This window comes from Xiphophorus hellerii, chromosome 20 (genome assembly GCF_003331165.1).
Source record: "Xiphophorus hellerii strain 12219 chromosome 20, Xiphophorus_hellerii-4.1, whole genome shotgun sequence".
NCBI lineage: Eukaryota > Metazoa > Chordata > Actinopteri > Cyprinodontiformes > Poeciliidae > Xiphophorus > Xiphophorus hellerii.
In genome coordinates this window covers 3020796-3041705 of record NC_045691.1, presented here as the reverse complement: position 1 = coordinate 3041705, position 20910 = coordinate 3020796, and positions in this window count along the sequence as shown.

Sequence of the window (20910 nt, the reverse complement as noted above, 5' to 3'; positions counted from 1 at the left end):
GGCGGAAAAGATTTCTGTGTTTTGTCGGTAGTTCCTCCTCTGAACCTTCTGAACATCCTGTGTTTTCATTTCATTTGACTCTGATGGTTTTTGGCATCGGCAGCGTCGTGAAACTGGAATGACTGGTTTGGCATTTTGACGCAAAACTTGGTTCAAACTGCAGCAAATCAAAACCGTGACTAATCCTGAGTGAACGGACGTGTTCGGGTCAAAAACGACTTCTTATAATATTGGGAGAAAAAAACCTCTAAACTCTAGTCTGACGTTGAGTTATGACTTCATGTGACTTTTCACTCAGCAGCATTTTTCCCTCCATGTCTCAGAGGCAGCAGGTCAGAACAGGGATTTCACCAAACACGTTTTTCTCGACTTAGCAGAGACGTTCCCGTCTTTTGTTTGGCATTTTGGAGAACAGTTGCAGGAACGAGATCCTGTAAACCATCAGCTGATGACTGGTTCACACGGCAAGATTTTAAAATTCTCTGTTGATTTTCAACACCTGAGTGAACCCAACACATGACGATTAAAAATCTGAGCTTCAACAGGTTTGGTCGTACGCTGTGGTGGCCAGGGAACCCAAAAAATGGTCTCAAGTAAGAGTAGAAATACTTAAATATATTTTTACTCAAGTAAAAGTAAAAAATTGCTCAAGTAAAAACTGTTTGCTAAAAGTCTGCTCAAATACTGAGTAGCTGTACATCAATCAGGCAATCTTTAAAAATTACATAATCAAATGGACAAAATAAAAAGTTAAGAGAAAATTTTGATATTTTAAAGACCAAAATGAAAATAATTAATATAAATAACATGAATACAAAATTAGGCAAAAGAAAAAAAGTCCTAATAATTTTCCTTCAATATAAAACTTTGACAAAAACTGCAGGTGTGTGTCTGCGTCTGGAGAATTTTTGGTTCAAACATGTTTTTCATTCAGTGGATAGAGAATGCAGACATTTTACTCACCTAAGAATAAAAGTACCTCATAATAAAATTACTAAAGTAAAAGTAAAAAGTACAGTGTAGTAAAAATACTTCTAAAAGTATTTTTTCCCAAAAAGTTACTCAAGTGTAACTGAGTAAATGTAACTAGTTACTTTCCGACTCCACATATGAACCAGTTTCACTCACCAACACTCAGATGGGAAATCTCGTTAAATCTCTCAAAACCAAACATGAGTTCAGAATAAAAACAAACATGGCCGACTGTTGGAAGAAGCAGCGGTCAAAGTTTGCTGACATAGCTCACCAGAAAGTCCACTTTTATTTTGTTTTCTGAATTTTGGATTTCCTTTCTTGTTTATGTCACTTTGTGTTCGGTCAAGACCAAGCTTTTATTTTGGTGGTCCATTTCTGGTTAGTGGCAAGTGAATTTGCATATTAGCAAAATATTTAGTTTGCTATCTAAATGAATGAATAACATGATGACAATACATCTCCTTCTCTTAGTCTCAGACTAAATAACCCAAATTACTGCTGTTAAGTTTTGACGATTTGGTCAAAAAAACTAATAATTATCTTGCCATGTGAACCAGGCATGACTTCCTGTAGCAAATATGTCCGCCTTAGAGATAAGCAGAAGACCTCCTTTGAAAAGAGCCCAGTTAGGTGGTTCTGATATCTGCTGGTTGCCTTAATTTGAAGCTTTTCCAAGAATGTTTTACTGGGAGAAAATCCAGGACTGTGAGGAGGATCCACCCTGAGGAACGCCTCGGTGTCACCACAGATAAGTGGAAGACAATAGGTGTTGGGACGGATGGTGTCCTCAGCTTTCATCTGACTTAACTGCAGTTTGAAGCTGGAACCACAGTTTTCTCTGTCCTGTTTGTGTCTCGCTGTTCTGGGATCAGAAACACTCGCAGCTGTTCCAGCAGTCGACTGCGGCAGATGTGGTTGAGACGTCTTTGATGAATCAGAACCAGAACCAGAACCAGAATCTGATTTCAAAAGGAATCCTCAGTTTCAGTGAAGAGTGGAAACACGCTGAAGGCACGTTTGATCTTCGGGTCCAAACAGATCTGCTTCACCTGGGAGCAGCTGTTTGTTTGAGCAAGTGGAAAACAATCTGATGTTTCTGTTTGTTTTTGTTAACGAGACTCAGAAATGTCTGTTATGATGCGTAGAAGTTAAGTTCATGAGTGTAAGAGTTTTCTGTCTGACTTTATCAGTCTCTGTCAATGTTGAGGAGACATTTTCCTGAGGTTTCTACAAACTGAAATTCAGCATTACGGTCATCTGAAGATTTGAACTTTGACTGGACCATTGCACCATTTTGTTTAGTTCCATTTTTAGCTGTTCTGATTTAAATCTGCTACTTTGTTTGGGTCAAGGTTCTGTTTGAACCCGGCTTCAGCTTGGACTAAGGCTGGGCTCTAGAAAACTTTGTTCTACAGAGAAACTCAGGGTTTACTCAATGTGCCATCATCTCTCCGCCACCGTGCTGAATCTTGGTGTTTGTACTGATCTTTTGTGCCTGGTTCTGTCCAACATGTCAACTCTGCTCCCAGAGAACATTGTCCCAGAAATCTTCCAGTACATCCAGATGCAGCTTTGCTAAGGTTTGGCTGTTTTTATACCTGATGGTCCGGCGGACTCGGTTCAATTGGTGACCAAAGTGGCAAAATTTCTTCCATTTTCAGCTGCTGTGGTTCTATTTTACGCTGCACTAATTCAAACTAGCTAAGCAACCTGTTCCCCTCCTCGCCTAATAATTATCTTGCCATGTGAACCAGGCACATGTGGGGGCGCTGCACCAAGAACCACTGAATGAAACAGCACAAACCTCTGAAGCTACTGAGCACAACTTCCTTCTTCGCCAAATGGAAACAAAAATGAAGAGGCATCAGATTTCAGAGGTTGTAGGATTTCTCTTTTGGTCTTTGGTAAAATACAAACCATTTCTATTGCTAGCTGACTTTTGCATTTGTTTTAGTTGTATTTACCCAGAATGCCCTGCGCTGTAGTCCACTTCTGTGATCTGTTCTGTGATCATTGCTAATGTCTTCCAACCCTGGTCCATCACACCCAAACTGATTAAACTCTATGTTTTTATGAAGCATCGATGTATTTAACCAGAAGTACAGACAGTACTTTGCTGATAGTATGACGTACTTTAGTAAAATCTGAACTCTGGCGTTTCCAGAGTTTCAACAGTCGCTGACTGATCATGTTTGAATCACCAGTGATTCACTGCAGACTGTGCTCAGAAATCCACCTTCAGGATGATTTCACCGTCGGACATCAGAGTTCTGCTGGAGCGCATCGTTCAGGGAAACAGCTGAATCTAAAACCGAGAGCATCTTCTCCAGATGAGGAAGTGTCCAGCTTGGGCAGAACCAGAAAGCAGGCTGCCGGCGGCCCGCACCATCACGGTAAATAAACTGTGTACATGTGTTTGTGTGTGTTCCAGCATTCAGATCAGGCGTCAGGTTGCGTTAGCAAGGAGCTGCGGAGAGAGACGGCAGCTCTGGAGTCTGTCAGATCCGTTCAAACCAAGATATAAACTTTCTCTGGGATGTTTGTATCTCAGCTTCGTTTAGGATGAAGAAAGAAGAAGAACAAGAAGAAGAAGAAGAAGAAGAAAACCTTTGCTGTAATTGTTTCAAGAACTTTCTCGCACATCAGACTGTGAAGATTTCCCCCTGTTGATATATTTCCCTTCCTTCGCTGAACATTTAGGAGAAACTTAACAGATTCTGGTCCGGAGCAAACAGCAAAGTGATGGTTCTTCTGGAGAGGCTCCTGCAAAAGTAAAGATTCCTCATTCAGTGCTTTCTTTCTTCTCCTCTCAAACATTTGACCATCTCTGGAAAATATCTGACAGCTAATAAAAACAAAGAAACAGAATAAACTCCTCTGCTGCCTCTGGACACAGTTGTAGCCTGTTGCAGTAAATCTGTTGCAGTAAAACGCCGTGCAAACATGTTCCTTTGGCGGCCATAAATTAGCGTTGAGGGAAAACACAGCGTGACTTCTGGAAATCACCAGTGAATATCATAAAATATCTCCGTGTTTGCCTCAGAGGCGTTGGCGTTCCCTGACCGGTGGCTCCCATCACTCCGCTGTCAAATAAAGTCCTAAAGAATCTCCTGAAACGAGTAAAAAGCAGTCACTGCGAGGAGCTCTCTCCTGTGGAAACGGCCTTCGTCTTCCCGGTTTCCCAGGTCTCTCAGTATTCCCAGGTCTCTCGGTATTCCCAGGTCTCTCAGTATTCCCAGGTCTCTCAGTATTCCCAGGTCTCTCGGTATTCCCAGGTCTCTCGGTATTCCCAGGTCTCTCAGTATTCCCAGGTCTCTCGGTATTCCCAGGTCTCTCGGTATTCCCAGGTCTCTCGGTATTCCCAGGTCTCTCGGTATTCCCAGGTCTCTCGGGACCGCCGCTCGGAAGTGGTGGCGCTTTCGCATCGGAAGCCGCTGGGAAGCCGGGGCCGTTCATTCGAGCCGAGTGCTGACAGTTTGAGAGGCTCGTTAAGAACCGCTGAACCGCCATAAAAAGTTCACGTCTCTGTGGTTCAGCCGGGATCTCTTTAATTAATCAGCTATTTTTCTTCTTCTTTTTTCTGATTTAATAGAACCAGAACCCTTAATCTGGACCTGAAACGCTCTGGAGAACATTTACCAAATATCTACCTGGCAAATCTTCCGGATTAGGAGGAATAATGTTGTTATTGTGGGAATGATCTCTGGATTCATCTCCAGAACAGAAAACAGGTTCAATATGTTCAGTGACTGGTTTTAATGGTTTCCATGTTTACTTGCTCCACCAAGAACACGTGGTCAGAAGTGACAGTGGCTCAATTAAATGTTTTAATGGAGTTGATTTCAGGGTCTGCAATTAATTCATTAACCATATTTTAATAAACACTGTGCATCAACAAAATAAGCAAAATTATCAATTCCAAAACCCATTTTGCTGCTAAATTAGTGAATAAATAGACATATGAGCTCAACAAAAAATATATTTAGTTTTTAATCGGTTCTTCAACCATCAGATTGGAGCAAAGTGTTATTAAGTGTTTCAGGAAGTCCTGATCATTCATGAAGCATATTTAGAAATGTGGACTGTGGACGCTAACATTAGCATTAGCTGCTGCATGTTTAGCATTGAGATGGTATTTTAGGCTCCGCTAATAGGCTAACTCCATGCAGCGTCATCTGCTGGTCCAGGGTCAGAGGTCAATGGGTACGAGGCGGGGTCCACCCTGGACACTATACCTAAAGAATTACCTCATTTAGAGAAACCAGTTAACCCAACATTCAGGTTTTCAGACTGGGATTTGAACCCAGGACTTCAGCAAAGCTACCAACTAAACATCCAGTTTTACCTTCAGCTCATTTTTATCACGTTTAACCAACAGGTTTATTCTCACACTAATTAAAACATGACCGTCCTCCTTCCTGTCTCCTCTTCCTCTTCCTCAGGGCGGGCCCAAGTTCGCCTAACTAAGCAGTCGCTTAGGCCCCCGGGGCCAGTAAGGGGGCCCCCTATGTGGAGTTGATTTTTTTTATTATTATTTTTTAGTAATGATTTCTGTCATTATAATAACAATCCACACAATTTCTTATAATGTTGTGATTTGTTTTTACAATTATATATCTGCTAATTATTTTTATGGACAAAAGTAAAACATAAATTGCTCTTGGGGGCCCCTTGGTGGCCGCGGTAGGTCACGCTTCACCGGTAACATCAGCTGCCATGCACAGATCGCATGGAAACCTCCAAAGCATGGAGGAAGATAAGTTAGCAAAACAATGTCACAAAAAAGATTTATCCTTCAGGGACAAAGAGAAGAAAGAGGACGAATAGAAAAAAGCTGAGATAAAAGTTTGTTTTAATGTCTGTTGGTAATGTAATGCTTATCAGAAAGATTAGTGGAGCTGCTGATAGAAACTTAGCTTGATAGCGACCTTGAATGGTCCAGTTCAGCAGACAGAGTCTTTGTCTCTGTGTGAAACTGAGTTTTAATGTTAAATTAGTTGATTTTCCTGTTGGTCCTAAATGTTTCTGAGGGGGTTTTGGCTTCAAAATGGCATTTTTGATAACATTTGATAACAATAGTTAAAACGTCTCAGTGTTTGACATTGTCTAGCAAAATGTTTTCACATCAGGCTACCTGGCTACTGCATTAATATATCAATGAGCTACTTGACCAACATTGCTTAGGGCCCCATGGAGGCTGGGGTCGGCCCTGCTCCTCCTCTTCCTCTCTGCTGCTCCTCCGTCATGATGAAGGTAAACTTTCACTCAGGGAAAGAAAAACAGCAGAAAAGCAGCTCCGCCGCAGCTGTCATGATCTCACTGGGTCCTGCTTTCAGGTTAACTTATCTGCAGCCTCTTTATGACTCTCTGCTGTGTGTGTGTGTGCGTGTGTGGGTGGGTGTGTGTGTGTGGGCGTGCATGTGTGTGTGCATGGGTGTGTGTGTGTGGGCGTGCATGTGTGTGTGTGTGCGTGCTTTCCCAGCCTAATAAATCCTGACAGGCTCTCGACGGTAACTTGGATGAAGTTTCTCTCACTCTGCTCCTCTTGCCGGCTGCCTCACCTTTGACCTCCGCTGAAACCTGCCTCTTTAGAAGCCTAGGAGTCACATGACCTTAACTTGAGGCATATTCATTTGGTTTCATCAGAAGAAGAGCTGTTTAGTGTGGCCAGCAGCTCTCCGAGGAACCATGATGTCAGTAACGTGTTACCAACTGAGTAGTCAGATTACAGTTACTTAATATTTTACTGTGCTCGACTATTTTTGTAATTTTCTGCTCTTCTCAATGTGAACGTCCCCTAGTGGATGAAGGAGTCACTACCAGTCGATCCCAGAACAGGCTCACTAGCTGATTGCTGATTTACAGGATAATAATAATAATAATAATAATAATAATAATAATAATAATAATAATAATAATACTCTTCCAGCCTATCAAAATATCCAGCTTCAAAAATATTACATCAATATTTGTAAAAAGATTTTGTCATGTTGTAACCCAATAAGTGGAGATTTGAAGAAGCTAGTCAGACATGAGCGGGGATGAATGTAACTAATAAAGTAACTTGTAATCTAACGTAGTTACTTTAATGTAAAGTAACTGAACTACTTTTCAAGGAGGAATCAGTCATGAAAAATCAAGTAGCTTTTCTGTGGTAACTGCTGAAGAACCCTGAGTTCAGACTTTTATTTTTATCCAGAGTAAAACCAAGTGTTTGTTTTTTTCTGTTTGGAGTTAAAAAATCAGATTCTCCTCAGTCAGTTGACTTGATATTCCCTCCAAGTTTCCTCAGATGTTCCTGAACTTTTATGGTAATCTTCTTCTTTGTTCTGGTTTCCACAGAAACTTTCTGGGCCTGTCGGAACTTTCCAACTAAAGTCCATTCCTCCTTCAGGAAATGCTGTGGAGAAGCTGGTGGCTCCCAGGTTTGGACTGGGCCAGACATCATTTGGTTTCCTACCTTGTAAATTAAAGTATGCAGGACAGAGCAGCTCTGAAGGTAAATTTTAATGGATTCATTTAAAAGTGAGAAGACGTGGCGCAGGGGGTTAGCACGCTCCACGTTTGGAGGCCTTAGTCCTCGACGCGGACGTCGTGGGTTCGACTCCCGGTCCCGACGACCTTTGCCACATGTCTTCCCCCCTCTCCTCACCCTTCTTCCTGTCTGCCTACTGTCAAAAAAAATAATACGAGCCACTAGCGCCGCAAAAACTCTTCGGAAAAAAAAAAAGTGAGAAGACAAACCGAACCTTTTCCTCCCAGAAATCCCGGATCAGCTTGTTTGGGTCTGGAGCACTCTTAAGTTTTAAGCCCAGGTTCATCAGCGCCGCTCGTCATTAAAGCAGGTTTCTTCAACTTTCTGCTCCTTCCAGGTTTCTCTTTCCCACAAACGAGCTGCCGTCCTGCACACAGTGAGCAATGAAGTCATTATCAGCTCCAATAGGTGGCGCGGCGCCCATTTCCACAGCACTGCAGGGAAATAACATGACAGCAAAACAAACGACACCATTAGTCATACTTAACACCACCTGTAAATCAGCCCCCTATGTGTGTGTGCGTGTGTGTGGGTATGTGGGTGTGTGTGTGTGTGTGTGTGTGCGTGTGTGGGCGTGTGTGTGTGCGTGTGTGTGTGTGTGTTGGGAGCTGCTTTAACAGGTTATTTAGCTCCTCCACTCCAAGCTGTGGAAAATATGAAGCCACAGATGAATGACAACGTTCAGTGAGTGATTATTCAGATAATTCACACGCTGCAGCGGCTTCAGATTTTCCACTACAGTTTGAAAGGATCCTGGATGAAGTTCAGTCGCACAGAGCAGCTGATTCCTGCTGGGTTTCCTGCTTTCTTAATCTGGATCTGAGTTCACTAAGATGATCTCTGGATCTGGGTTACGTTTTTATCGAAGCGCTTTCTCCACTCTGTTAACCCTTTACCAACGTTTTAACCAGCGTTGCTCTGAGAAGTGGCTCATATAACGAACTCAGCAGGTGTTACTAATTGCTGCTGGCTAGTCTGAAGGAGCTTTTAGACCTAACCTGCGTCTAAAAGGCGGGGCTAGGTCCAATCAGGCATTTTGCACAGCTGAATGGTTGCCATGGAGATTAAAGGATTTTAAGAAATCATCAAGGCAACACTCCAGATTTGTTTTAGATGAGGGAATAACATTATAACCTAAAGTAAAGCTAAAGCAAGGTAAATTTGACATGATACTGTCCCTTTAAGTGATTTTATTGCTGGATCTGGATTGAACGCATTCTGTCTTACAAACCAGCCTGGTTTACACAAACTAAGGCAGAATTCAAGAGAATCCAGTAAATGTGGAAGATTTTATTTTATTGTCTTTTCTTCACATGAATCAACTCGTCTTAATGATCTGCACCATTTCTCTGAATGCATCAAACTCAAAGCAACAAAAGCTAAACCAGTCCAGGTTTGGCTGGATGGGCGGCTTCGATACAAACCCTCAGCAGCCGCCGGACCTTCAGGAGATCCGGCATGGAGCTGCTGAGGTGTAAAGAGTCTGATGGGACTGCCTATGAAAACCAGGCTGTAAAACCGAACCGAACAAGGAGCCTGTGAGCGCAGCAGCAACCGCCTGCAGGAGTCCACACACTGCTGGAAAACAGCACCATTTGTGTGTGTGTGTGGGGGGGGGAGTGTGTGTGGGTGGGTGTGTGGGCGAGGGTGTGTGTGTGTGTGTGTGTGTGCGCGTGTGTGCGTGTGTGTGTGTGTGTGTGTGCAGGCTAAAGAGTTAACAATGGAGAACCCTTAAGATAATTTGTGCCTGCAGATAAAGCCCAGGCAGTCTGACAGCTGAATAACCAGAGAAGAAGAAGAATGCGTGGGAGCAGGAAGGAAGTGAAGAAGCAGCGCCCCTCGCTGTTCTCCGACCTGCTAGACATCGACGCCATTGTTCAGTCATTCCTCATAACTTACAGTAAAATCCACCAAAGTTGGGGTTTTATTTGTCTAATTCAGTTAGTTTTAAGTCTTTTTAGTATGTGGTTGTTAGATTTAATTAATTATTATTAGTTAAATATTGTTTAGTATTAGCTTAGTTTTTATCATTTATAGTAGTTTTATTTATTTCCCACTTTGGTTAATTTTTAGGTGCAGAATTCAAAACCATCAAAGTGATTCATTGCTTTTCAAAAAATGTATTCAATTATTGTTAAACAATGAACTGACTGTTTTCTCCCAATAGGAGGAATAAGGTTATGAAAGTTCAGTTCATTCAACTTTAATCCGTTACAATCAGTTCCATAAACATCTCTGCATCAATTTCTGCATGTCTGTTTTTCTCTTGATTCACAAAGCAAATAGCAGCAAATAATACAAATAAAGGACAAAAGTTCAGCAGGAAAAATTTGCTCCATTTTTCCACCAAGTTGCAAACATCTGAGTGTGGCAGAGAGAAATCATGTTGGGGATGGAATTTTTAAAATCAGAAACGTGGCTGGAGCAGTGCATAAGATTTAAGTTTTAAATGATTCACACGAAAACAAAATGTTTTGGTTACAATTTAAAATGAATCATCATGTCAAAGTAGGAGTGTAATAAATTCTTGACAAATATGATTTTTCTTTTATAATGAACACATCTGTGATTTTCTTCCTCCAAAAAAGCTTCATAATTTGTGTAAAAAAGCAAAAATAATTATTTTATTTCTTAACAAAACTAAAAATTTAATTCCATCTTGGTTTGCATCAGACTCACTGTCTGCTGTGTTTACTTATGTTATTCTTACCCTTTTTAATAATTATTAGTGTGAATCCCTACATTGAGTTCCACTTTTCTGGTTGCTCCGTAAATTTCGCTTCTTCTCCTTCACACTTTCTGCTATTTTCACCATTCAACTTTTATACTATTCAGCTTGCTCTCCTATTACCGGCTATATCTCTTGGTATTCATAACCTTTATACTTTTTATAATATTCAGGTTTTTTATGAATTTTTCACCCATGGGGGAAACCGCTCCAACCTGTGGCAGAATTGAGAATTACATTATAAAATGTCTGTTGTGTTTTACACTGGATGTTTCAGTTCCTGCCTATTAATTGCAATCAAACATTCCAGTTTTGAAGCTGCCATGGAGGAGACAAGGCAGCGGCCATTTTGAAGTTGGGCAGTTTAACAGCTTTTATGCTGTTTAACACCTGAGAATAATTTGAGCTTTTGACGTCGCTTTTTTTGTGCTGCATGTAACATGTTTTCTGTAGTCACCGTGCTAAACGATGCCTCCAAGCAAATGTTGATATTTCAGGAACTATAAAAGGTTTGGATTTCATTCACCCATCGTTTTTATCAGAAGGAATAGGGGAACGTTTCTGTCCTTTTCAAATTTTAGGATTTACTTTAGTTCTTTTTGTTTGTTTTTTTTACATTTCATGGAATATTTTACTGTAAACCAGCATGCTAGTGGTAGCCTATTTGTTATCATTAGTATTTTAGGTAGTTTTAGCTTTTTAGCCTTTCTGCAAGTCTTCAGCAGTTGGCTTCAAATGCTTTTGCCACTTTCACCAAAAGCATTCAGCATTGAGCATTCACACTTGCATTTTCATAGGAAATGTACACTTTCTAGTTACATTAATGATTAATTTCTTTATGCACAGTGCCATCTAATCTAATGCAAGATTTCAAGACATCAATGTCAAACCAAGTTAAAATATTCAGTATTTTAACATATATCCCTGAGGAAGAGGAAGGTATTGATCTTCTCTCAGTAAAACTAGTGAATTTGATGGATGTTCAGACAAACTGCACTTTTTGCCAAAGTGGATCAGAGCCTCAGGTTACTAAATGGGTCATTATGGTTCAAAAGCAACTCTGAACATTAAACTCTGAACTTTGAACTTTTAAACTCAAAAATATGAAAGTTCTTTAAGAAAAAAACAGGCTTGAATCCCCAAAGAAATCTCCAAAAATGTTTGAGTTATTAATAAAAATAGTTTTGGTGAAAAGGTCAGTTGGTTCACAAACAATAACATTTCTACATGTTTATAGTTAAAAATCAATAAGGACAGAGCCATATGTCTAAAAGAAAAAAACACAGCCAGCTTAATTTCAGCCTAATTAACATATTTATATGCTGCATAGAAATAACTAAGCTCCTCCCAGTTTCAGGACAGAGTGAGTTTCAGGATCCTTTCTGCTGAAAACTGATTCAAGTTTCAGTTTAAGGCAGCTGGATGTTAATATTCATAGGAACGTTTATGATTTATGGAGGAACATCCAGAACATCTGTTTTCTTGGGGAGTTTTCTTTCCAACAGCGTCGTCGTCCTGATCAAACAGAAGTAAATATTTTCTTCACAAACCTCCTGATTTCTGTGAGAACCCAAGAGGCAAAGGCTTTGGTTAGTTTAGTGGTCAGAGGCTGTTCTCGTATTAATGTGTGCATATTTCTGAGCTCTGGGAGTCTATAAAACGGTCTGCGGCGGTTCAGTGGGTGATTATATGTTCGCACAAACTTTACATGAGTGAGCTCAGCGCTGCTGTGAGCGACGGAGGCCAACATCAACACGGAGCTGGCTGAACTGATCAACCCTCTGGCTCCTCAGCAGATCCTCCATCAACCCGCCGGACCGGTTTTCGGCCCGGCTGAACGGACCGAAAACCTAACGCTAACTTCTCCTCCTCACCTTTCAAAAAGTTACTCAAGTAAACTTATCTACTTATTTTTATTCTAACAAAAAAGTCACAGGGAACACAGGGAGCCAGAGTCAGACAAAAACAAGAACCCAGAAGAGAAAGCCAGCAGGACAACCGGGCGGTAGCAACGAGAGAGCTGATTAAATATCAGCAGTGTGAACACTGGAACAATACGGAGCTAAAAATAAAAATGAGTTTTATTGTGAATTATTTTTGTTTTATGCAATTAGCAATAAATTGCCAAGTATTTTAATTCAAAACCGTTCGATTTCCCTTAACTGTATTTAACACAGTTTAATTATTTGGTGTGATTAAGTCTGTTTTTGGAGAATTGTGGCCCTACTTAAAATCAAAGCAAATAAAATATAAATCTTGGTTAAAAAAACAAAACTACAGAAAATTTTCTATTTAAGATAAACATTTGTCATTAAAAATCTCACTTTACCCGTTCCTAAACTGTACCAGGAGCCACACAAAACTACTCCAAGAGCTGGACACCCTCATTCAGCCTTCACTCGGCTTCTCTGTCTTTCCCATAGCCAGGGCCAGCCCAAACCTTTCTGGGGCCCTAGTCAGATTTTCATTTGGGGCCCCCTTCATAGCAACATGTCATCACCATTTGAGTCATCATTCCTAAGCTGCTCTGTGTGTAACATTAGCATCATTTGTAATTAGCTTACATCATACCGGTGTTATTACTGCTGCTGATTTTAACCTCACAGGAGAAGCAAACAGAAAAATAATTGTTCGGATTTTGAAATGCAGAGTATTTCTTTTAATGTGTCATATTATTTTAATTATTTGAAACTTGAGAAAATATTTTCATTGAAATAAATAAAAACAGTGAATAATGTGGAAAAACTATAACTGTATCATCCATTTATAAATAAAACCTACTGAAATTATAGATATAATAGCCTTTGTTTTTGTGTTTATGAATCTAATTAGGACTAATTAATTCTAGGCAAACATACTCTAAATGTGAATTAAAGCTGCCTGCAACAACTTGGACCAACAGAACAAAATAAAACTTAACTATAATGGAAAAAACCCAAAACTCTGATTATGGATAGATTCCATCTGGTTTTTGACCCGGTTCTATGAGTTCTGTTAGATCAATTGTTTGGGTGATTTTGGACCTGTTTTCAGCTTCTAGTTTACGAACCTTTTCTCCTTCCTGTTTGCTCAAGATCACATAATTGAGCTCAAAGTTTTTCCTTTATGAATAAAGCAGAAGTTTCATGTGTGAAATTGGATAAAATGATGAAATGAATCCTTCAGGCAGATGCTCTGCTTCAAGGCTTACAGGGTCAGGATTACATTTGGGTTTTTGAACAGAACCAGAAGTGGTTTCAGGTGATGACAGGTTGTTGATGACTTCAGTCCAGCAGGAAGTCCAAACCCGGCGCTCTGCTTCCACCTTCTCTGGTATTTCTCTGTAATCAACCGCTGGCATCGTCTCTCCTTCATATGAAACTCTTTAGCAAAGCAGAAGCCAAGATAAACCAATTCTGATGCTAAAATTCTGATCCTGCTTCTCTCCATTTCTGCATCTTACTGTGAGCTGCGTTCAGAATATCAAATCAAGCCAAACTGCATTTTTGTTGAAAAATGTTTAAACATTTTAATGTGCAACTTTAGATGTGTCCAGTCAATAATTCAAAAATGTCTGATGTTACCAGATTTGTCCCAAGAAATGCAGAAATATGTCCTCCATTATTGGACCTTTTAGTTTTAGTTTTACAGTGAATGTTTCAGAAACTACCTGGAGGTGAAGGTCAGATTTTTCTGCTTCTATTTTTCTTGCTCAGCACCTGATTCACTAAGCAAACAGCACTGAAATGCAAAGACACAAACAGGCTCATCATGTTCTGGAGTTATTTGGTTAAACTTAATAATTTCTTCTAAATAGAAATTGTTCCTTCAGCAAACAACGGTTTGCAGCTTGGGTTTTACACAGTCATATTTACTCACACAGCCTGAGCATTGTGTGGCTCACTGTCCGGATTCAAACTAACAACCTCCTGATTACCAGGTGACTCAAACACGTCCATTTTAGTTTAGTACTGTTTCAAGATGCTATCAGCTTAACAAGGAACGGAGTTGTAATCAGGATTTCAGTAGAAGTGTTGTAGTTTTTAGTTGCAGCGTAATGTCATGCATGGAAGATCCTGCCTCCTGCAGTTTCCTGCTGAGATAAAACTGCTAGCTGACGATGACTAGCACTGGCTTTAGCTGTCCAGTTGTCAACATAACACTCTAAGTCTTAATGTGTGATATCTAAAAGAAAAATGGACGCAGTGTTTGCTACTAATTTTCAACGATACGACAACTAGATAACAAGGTCAGTAAAAAGTTTGAATTAAATAAAAAATGGGGAGGGAGAGGGAAGTAGATCAGTTATGCTAGCTTGACTATGACAACCTGAGCATGTAGATGTGCTGTGGAATTCAGTGTTTTGGTTCAGTAAAAAAACAAAACTAAGGCAACCTACACACCAACTCTGACAGATCACCAGTAGAGCAAGTGTTTCAACTAATCAACTGTATTAGCTCAGCTAATAGCAACAGTAGCTAATCAACCACAGTGATCAATTATTAATAATCACAAAATAAACATCAAGGCTGAAAACATAAAACTGTAACCGTCTGAATGTTCTGTTGTTTGTGTGGGAAATGTTTGCGTGCTTTTTTTTGTTGAATCCTGAAACATTTGTGGCGTAGTTGCTATGGCAACAGGTCTGTGTGTAGCATAGCCAGCACAGAGAGCGAGAAAAAGAAAAGAACCAGTGGTTTTGAGTTATTTTTGAGTGGTGTTTCTGCATTATTTCCTGTTGCGCTCTGCACCAGATTAATAATCTCTACATCTCCAAGTTTCATTTTGTTAACGTAATTGTTCTGCCGCGGGACTCGGCTATGAAACGTTGTGTTCATGCACAAAATTTCCATGTGTAAATAATAACATGCAACATGTCCACATAATTTATTTAGTACTTTAAGCAACACATCCTATCAGCATTCTTTCACAGAGGCTTTGTTATAAAAGCATTGATAATTTTTCCTGATTTGTCATCAGAAGCTCAGGTTGTAGTAAATTAAAACAACAGCAACAAAAAGAAGAGAAAAGCTCATCAGTTCTAGGACTGTTGTGATTGGCTGAAATCCCCCCATAAAACAAGACAATAAATGAGCTCTGGTCCCAGGTGACGGTGGCTGTTTCCGTTCTACTGAGAAAGAACCATTACTACGACCTTTTGCTCTAAGTACTTATAATTTCTTGTATTTGGAAGATAAAACATTCATATAGGAGGAAATTTTGTCCTCTGACAGTTGCAGTGAGGTTAGACTCTTTGCTCTGCCAAGAAACACTTTAGTGAAACTTAGACCTTCAGCACCGTTTTTACTCCTCAGTCGTTCTTTCAGCTCAAGGCCACAGCGCTCCCCGTGTGTCTCTCTCATCATACAGATGGAAGTGTTTCCAAGCCGTGCTGTCGACAGATTACCGTCTCTACCTGCTCAAAAACTTCTACTGTTTTCCCAGGCTGGTGTTTTTCTTAGTCAGTTCTCACAAAAGATGAAAAATCAGAGCGGCTGCAGCTGCAGGGTAGGAGGGGTTATAACCTCGGTGACATAAAGAGTTGATTATATTGCAGAACTTGTTGGTACTTTTTCAAAGCTATGGCAGAGTTTAGAAACGTTTCTGGTACGGCATAGCAGGGGTACAGTGGAGAAAAGGCGGCACAGACATTAGTTTAATTACTATAGTTTACCGTAAACCAGAAAATTATTTTCAGTAAGGTTCAGACTTACTGAAACACACTAAATTTCAGTTAATTGCAGTGAAACAATGTGCTAAAAACATATTTATGCACACTTTTCTCAGCTCCCTCATTTCTGTCACATAGGTAAAATAGATCCTCAAACTCCAGCCTTGAAGGCGACAGAAATACGTTCAACACAGGCTGGCAAAGAGCAACCCAGTCTGTAACCTTAAAAACAGAGCTGTCAGGAACCTGTGTGCATGTGTGTGTGTGTGAGTAACACATCTTCTCTAGCGAGAATCTTGGTGAGGAGCCAGGGCAGTCGACACAGGTGGAGATCATCAGCCTCATCAGGGGTTGGGAATAAAGGAACTGCAGAGTCTTCAATCAGTGCTGGAGGATTAACTGGTAGTCTCTCTGGCTCTCGCTCTTGTTGTCTGCTAGTTTTAGCTTATGTTTAGTCTTTTGAGCTTTGCCATCAGAGTTTCATATCCTTGTGTTGCTGTCTCCAGGTTTCATCAAGGAAATTTCCAAGAAGGAGTTGTCTATCTGTTTTCACCTCCCGAGTCTCTTACCTGCAAGGAATCTGCCTGCCTGCTCCGCCCATCCCCATCCATCATTTAACTCCATCTGGACCTTTGGCTCACATTACCCTCACCAAACTCCACACGGGTCTCAGGACAACCTTCCCCTACAGTTCACCAGAACCGTCATACGAGTAAGCAGTTCCTATTTGCATCTAGATCAACTCACCTCTGACCACCAATAACACATCTCTGTTCCAGGTGCCGCCGTACGTGTATCACTTCCATTATCCAGAGACGCTACGTGGACCTGTCATTGTTGTTTGATCTTTTGTTAATAAATCCCTTTTTCTAGACTTGGACTTGTTGAGTCTGCATGTGGGTCAGAAAATTAGAGCCGATCATGTCAAGAGCTTTCTCACCTTCCTTCACAGAACCGCAGGTTTAAACTGTCAGCACAGAAAAGCATAATCACAACACTTTGGAGATGTACATCCCAAACAAATCCAGTGTTTTGTTTCTCTGGTATAGAACAAATTGTTGAAATTTTAAGAGAGTAGCAGAAAGTGAGGCATGATTAAAATCACAACATAATCCAGAAAGGGTCTTTAGATTGTCCACACAAAGTCGTCAACGTTATCATTTATGTCAGACATCAGCCTCATAAAGCTGCTAAAATGTATTTTTCTGTCTGGATCTGAAATTATTCATAGAAACCTGACTACATTTCCTTCACTGTCTCTGTAACATTGTCCTTATTAATGAGTAAAAACAAGACTAGAGTGAAACCTCAACAGCTTCTGCAAGATGGCAGCGCGTCTCCCTCAGCAAAATCTCCCAGCTGTGATCAATGTGGAGACACTTTCATCGACCATCAGGTCGTATCAGTGGCAAATGTGTGGAAAATCACCTAATAATCAAACTTAACTAAAAACATCCGCCTGCACAATGGAGTTAAAACTCACACAGATGAATGTAGTCAGACTTTTACTTTGAAGGGTAGTTTACCAGAGGAGTTAAACCCCACAGCTGTGGTCAGTGTGGAAAAAGCTGCAATGGCTTTGAGGTACAGAAGAGGATCTGTGATGCTGTGGGTTTGTCTTTGCTGTAAAGCTCCTAAAATGAAATCTTCAAAAACACTGGAAATCTGACGACTTCAGGCAGAAAGATGAAAATATGTCATTATTCAAACTTCCATCAGAGTCAAATCAAAACAGAAATGTTCATTTACTGGGAGTAATGGTTCGCTGACTCATCAGGACCCACAGCCTTCGCCTCGTGTATTTATTGTGTTTGTTCCAATCCGAATGTTGATAAATTAACCTAAAATCGTCTCAAAGCTTTAACTTCTTCCAGATTTATTCGTTCTGACCTTTAGTTGTAACTTTTCTAGTGAAAAACAGACTTCATGAACACCAGTCAGCTTCATGTTCTGTCCTGCATGTTGAACGTCACCGCCTCACTCATTAGCAGGAGGCATATTAAGTTTCATTAAAACAGAAACACACACACACACACACGGTGAGCCGGAGTAAAGCTACAGCTGGAGCAGCTGCAGAGGTTAGATCATCAGTTTGTTCAGCAGGCTGGTACCCCGTCCTGCGTCAGGAGGTGTTAGTAGTAACATTAGCGGAGGGGGGTGAAGGCGGGACGAGCCAGCAGCTGAACGCGAGCGGGGCGTCACCGCGACCCAGAGCTCCAACATGTCACTGGCGTTGTTGATTTAGCCCCACCATGAAAACGCTGAGGAAATCAGGCCTTCTCTGCAGGAGAGCTGCACAAACCTTCCTATCCTCACTTCTTCTCCGGCATCTCTCACACCTCTTAATATACGACCAACAAGCAGGAATTTAATGAGCCCAGAGCTTCCCTCAACAGCCGGGGCACAAATCCCAGCACATAAGCAACTAAAAGTTATAGATTGGTTAAAAACATAAATCACTTGGCAGAAAACGGAAAAAGAACTACAAATATGTTTGGACAGATTTTTGGCTTTTTACTGCATTTCATCTGCTTAGTGGTTTCATTTTTTTATGCATTTTTTTTCTTATTTTTGTTCAGGTTTTGTTGTTGGGTTTAAAGTTTATTTTAAGTCCTGTTGATGTCTTCATGCCAGCTTTGGGGAGCATCTGCTATCCTTTGTGTCAGTTTATTTATTATTCAAGAAACCAAAGTTTAGAAGAGATGATTTGGAACAGGTGAAAGGATTTCAGTCTCAGATGTTCAGAACAACAACCAGTGAGATAAAATCTGATTAAACCACAGAAGGAGTCTGGAGGACGTTCAGCTGGACAGTCAGTGTTTGGTCGGTTTATTTCTGCAGCAGCATTTCAGCAACAAGGCAGTTCAAAACCCCGACGCAGTAAAAACTACGTCACACAGCTGGAACCTGAGCGGCCCAAACACCCAGTTCCCGCCTGTTCAAAGTTCTTTTTTGTGAACCATAATAAACGTAACACTGACCAACATATTCATGTGTGTTGATGGATTTGATGATGAGACTCGTCAAAATGTAACGTTTGTTCCTGGTTTTCTCAATTGTTGACTTTATGGTGTTTTTATGACTTTTTATTATTGGGTTTTTAGTGTCGCTAGCAGTTCACTGTGAACACTGTTTCCCTCCCAGCAGTTTATTGTGTGACACACCGGGCTTTCTGCACACTGAGTCCACCTGAGTATGTTGGAGCGCTTATCCCGGTTTATCAACCCAGACCCGGTTCTGATGAGGGTTTGGATCCAGGTGGGAAGCATCTCACTGTTGACTTGAGGTAGAAATTATAAACTACAAAACCTTAGCATAAATGGCCACGACAGCACCTGTTCTGACAAAGAAACAGTCCCACAGCATAAGGCTGCCTCTACCATGCAGGTCACCTGATGCAGTTTATTACATTTAAAAACTGTAAGTACCAAAACTGTCATTTTGTAACAATGTTTATTAATGTGTATTTAGATATTTCTTTAACAGTGGGATCATCTTTCAGTCTAATCATATTGTGGAACAGAAACAGGTTCGCTACAAACCAAGCCAACAGTGTAAACAAGAAGAAACTGAAATCCTCTGAACAATATAGTTCCTTTAACTTAAATGATTCAAAATCCTCACCGTGTTTCATTCTTCTGTCGTTATTCAAACAGCTCAGTCTTTTTGTCTCACCCTTACGCTTTTCTCAGGACCTTCTTTCTTAGTCGGCACCCTCCCAGTTCATGGAGATGGAGAACTGGTTTCCCTGTGGGCAGAACCACTGATGCTTCCAGCAGTTTCCACCCTTCATGGTTTCTAGGTTGTACCTGAATGATTCAGCAGTTTCCTTTCTACTGAGGGTTCATTCGGTCTCCATTCCAGACCCTCACTAAACCGCTGAGGCATCGGATAATCTGGAAGCAGCAGTTGTTCACAAATGGCTCCAAAAGACTTGAATGTCCTTCAGATTTAGGTGAAAGTTTCAGGTACAACCAGAACATCCAGAGAACAGAATAAAAACTGAAGAGAAAAAGTTTAACTTCTCATTTTTACACCAGCAGTAAACCAGCAGGAGCTAAAGATGTGATTTTTAGTTACAATATTGGGTTTATTTGGTGATAGTTGGGTAGTAACAAGTTACATTTACTTCAGTTACTTTTTTTCTACCCACTGAATGAAAAACAAACATGTTTTTTTTTTTTTTACCCCTCCAGCAGGTCTTTTGTGGCTCTAGTGTCCCTTATATGACAGTGGGCTGACAGGAAACGGGGAAGGAGAGGGGGGAAGACATGCGGCAAATGTTGTCGGGTCCGGGAGTCGAACTCTCGACGGCCGCGTCGAGGACTCAAGGCCTCCAAATACGGGTTGCGCTAACCGCTACGCCACCACGGCACGCCCCAAACAAACATATTTTAACCAAACATTCACCAGACACACCTGCAGTTTTTGTTAAAGTCTCCTAAGTTGTTAATTGAAAGAAACTGATTTGGAAAAAAATTATTTTCTCTGATTTTGTTATTTTTGTTACATGTATGAATTATTGTTATTTTCATCCTTAAATTTCCACTGAACTTTATATTTTGGTCCATCTGATTGTGTAATTTTTAAACATTAAACTCTTGATTATTTGATAATTATTCAGTAATTGAGTAACTTTAATCAAATACGTTTTTACTCTTGAGTAATTTCTTGGTGACTTTTTACTCTTACTTGAGTAAAATGTTTGAGTTTTCTGCTGGATATTTCTGGATATCTACATGTATTTGATCTCTAAACGTGTTTGTCCACCGCATGGCGCCGATGGTTCTGTGAGATCTTTAAAAGTTGTAACTGAACCTCTTTGGCACGTTCCAGGTCTGCTGGGTTTGTTCTGACTTCCTGGGAGGGTTCTTCAATGTCGGACCAAGGTCACCGATGAGGAATGGTGCGTTGAGGGCGAGGTCTCTGCGGGATGAACAACATCTGACTGCAGAGGAAACAGCAGCCCCGCTCAGTCGCGTCTCATAACTCACAGCCCAGGTCCAACTTCGATCAGACGCC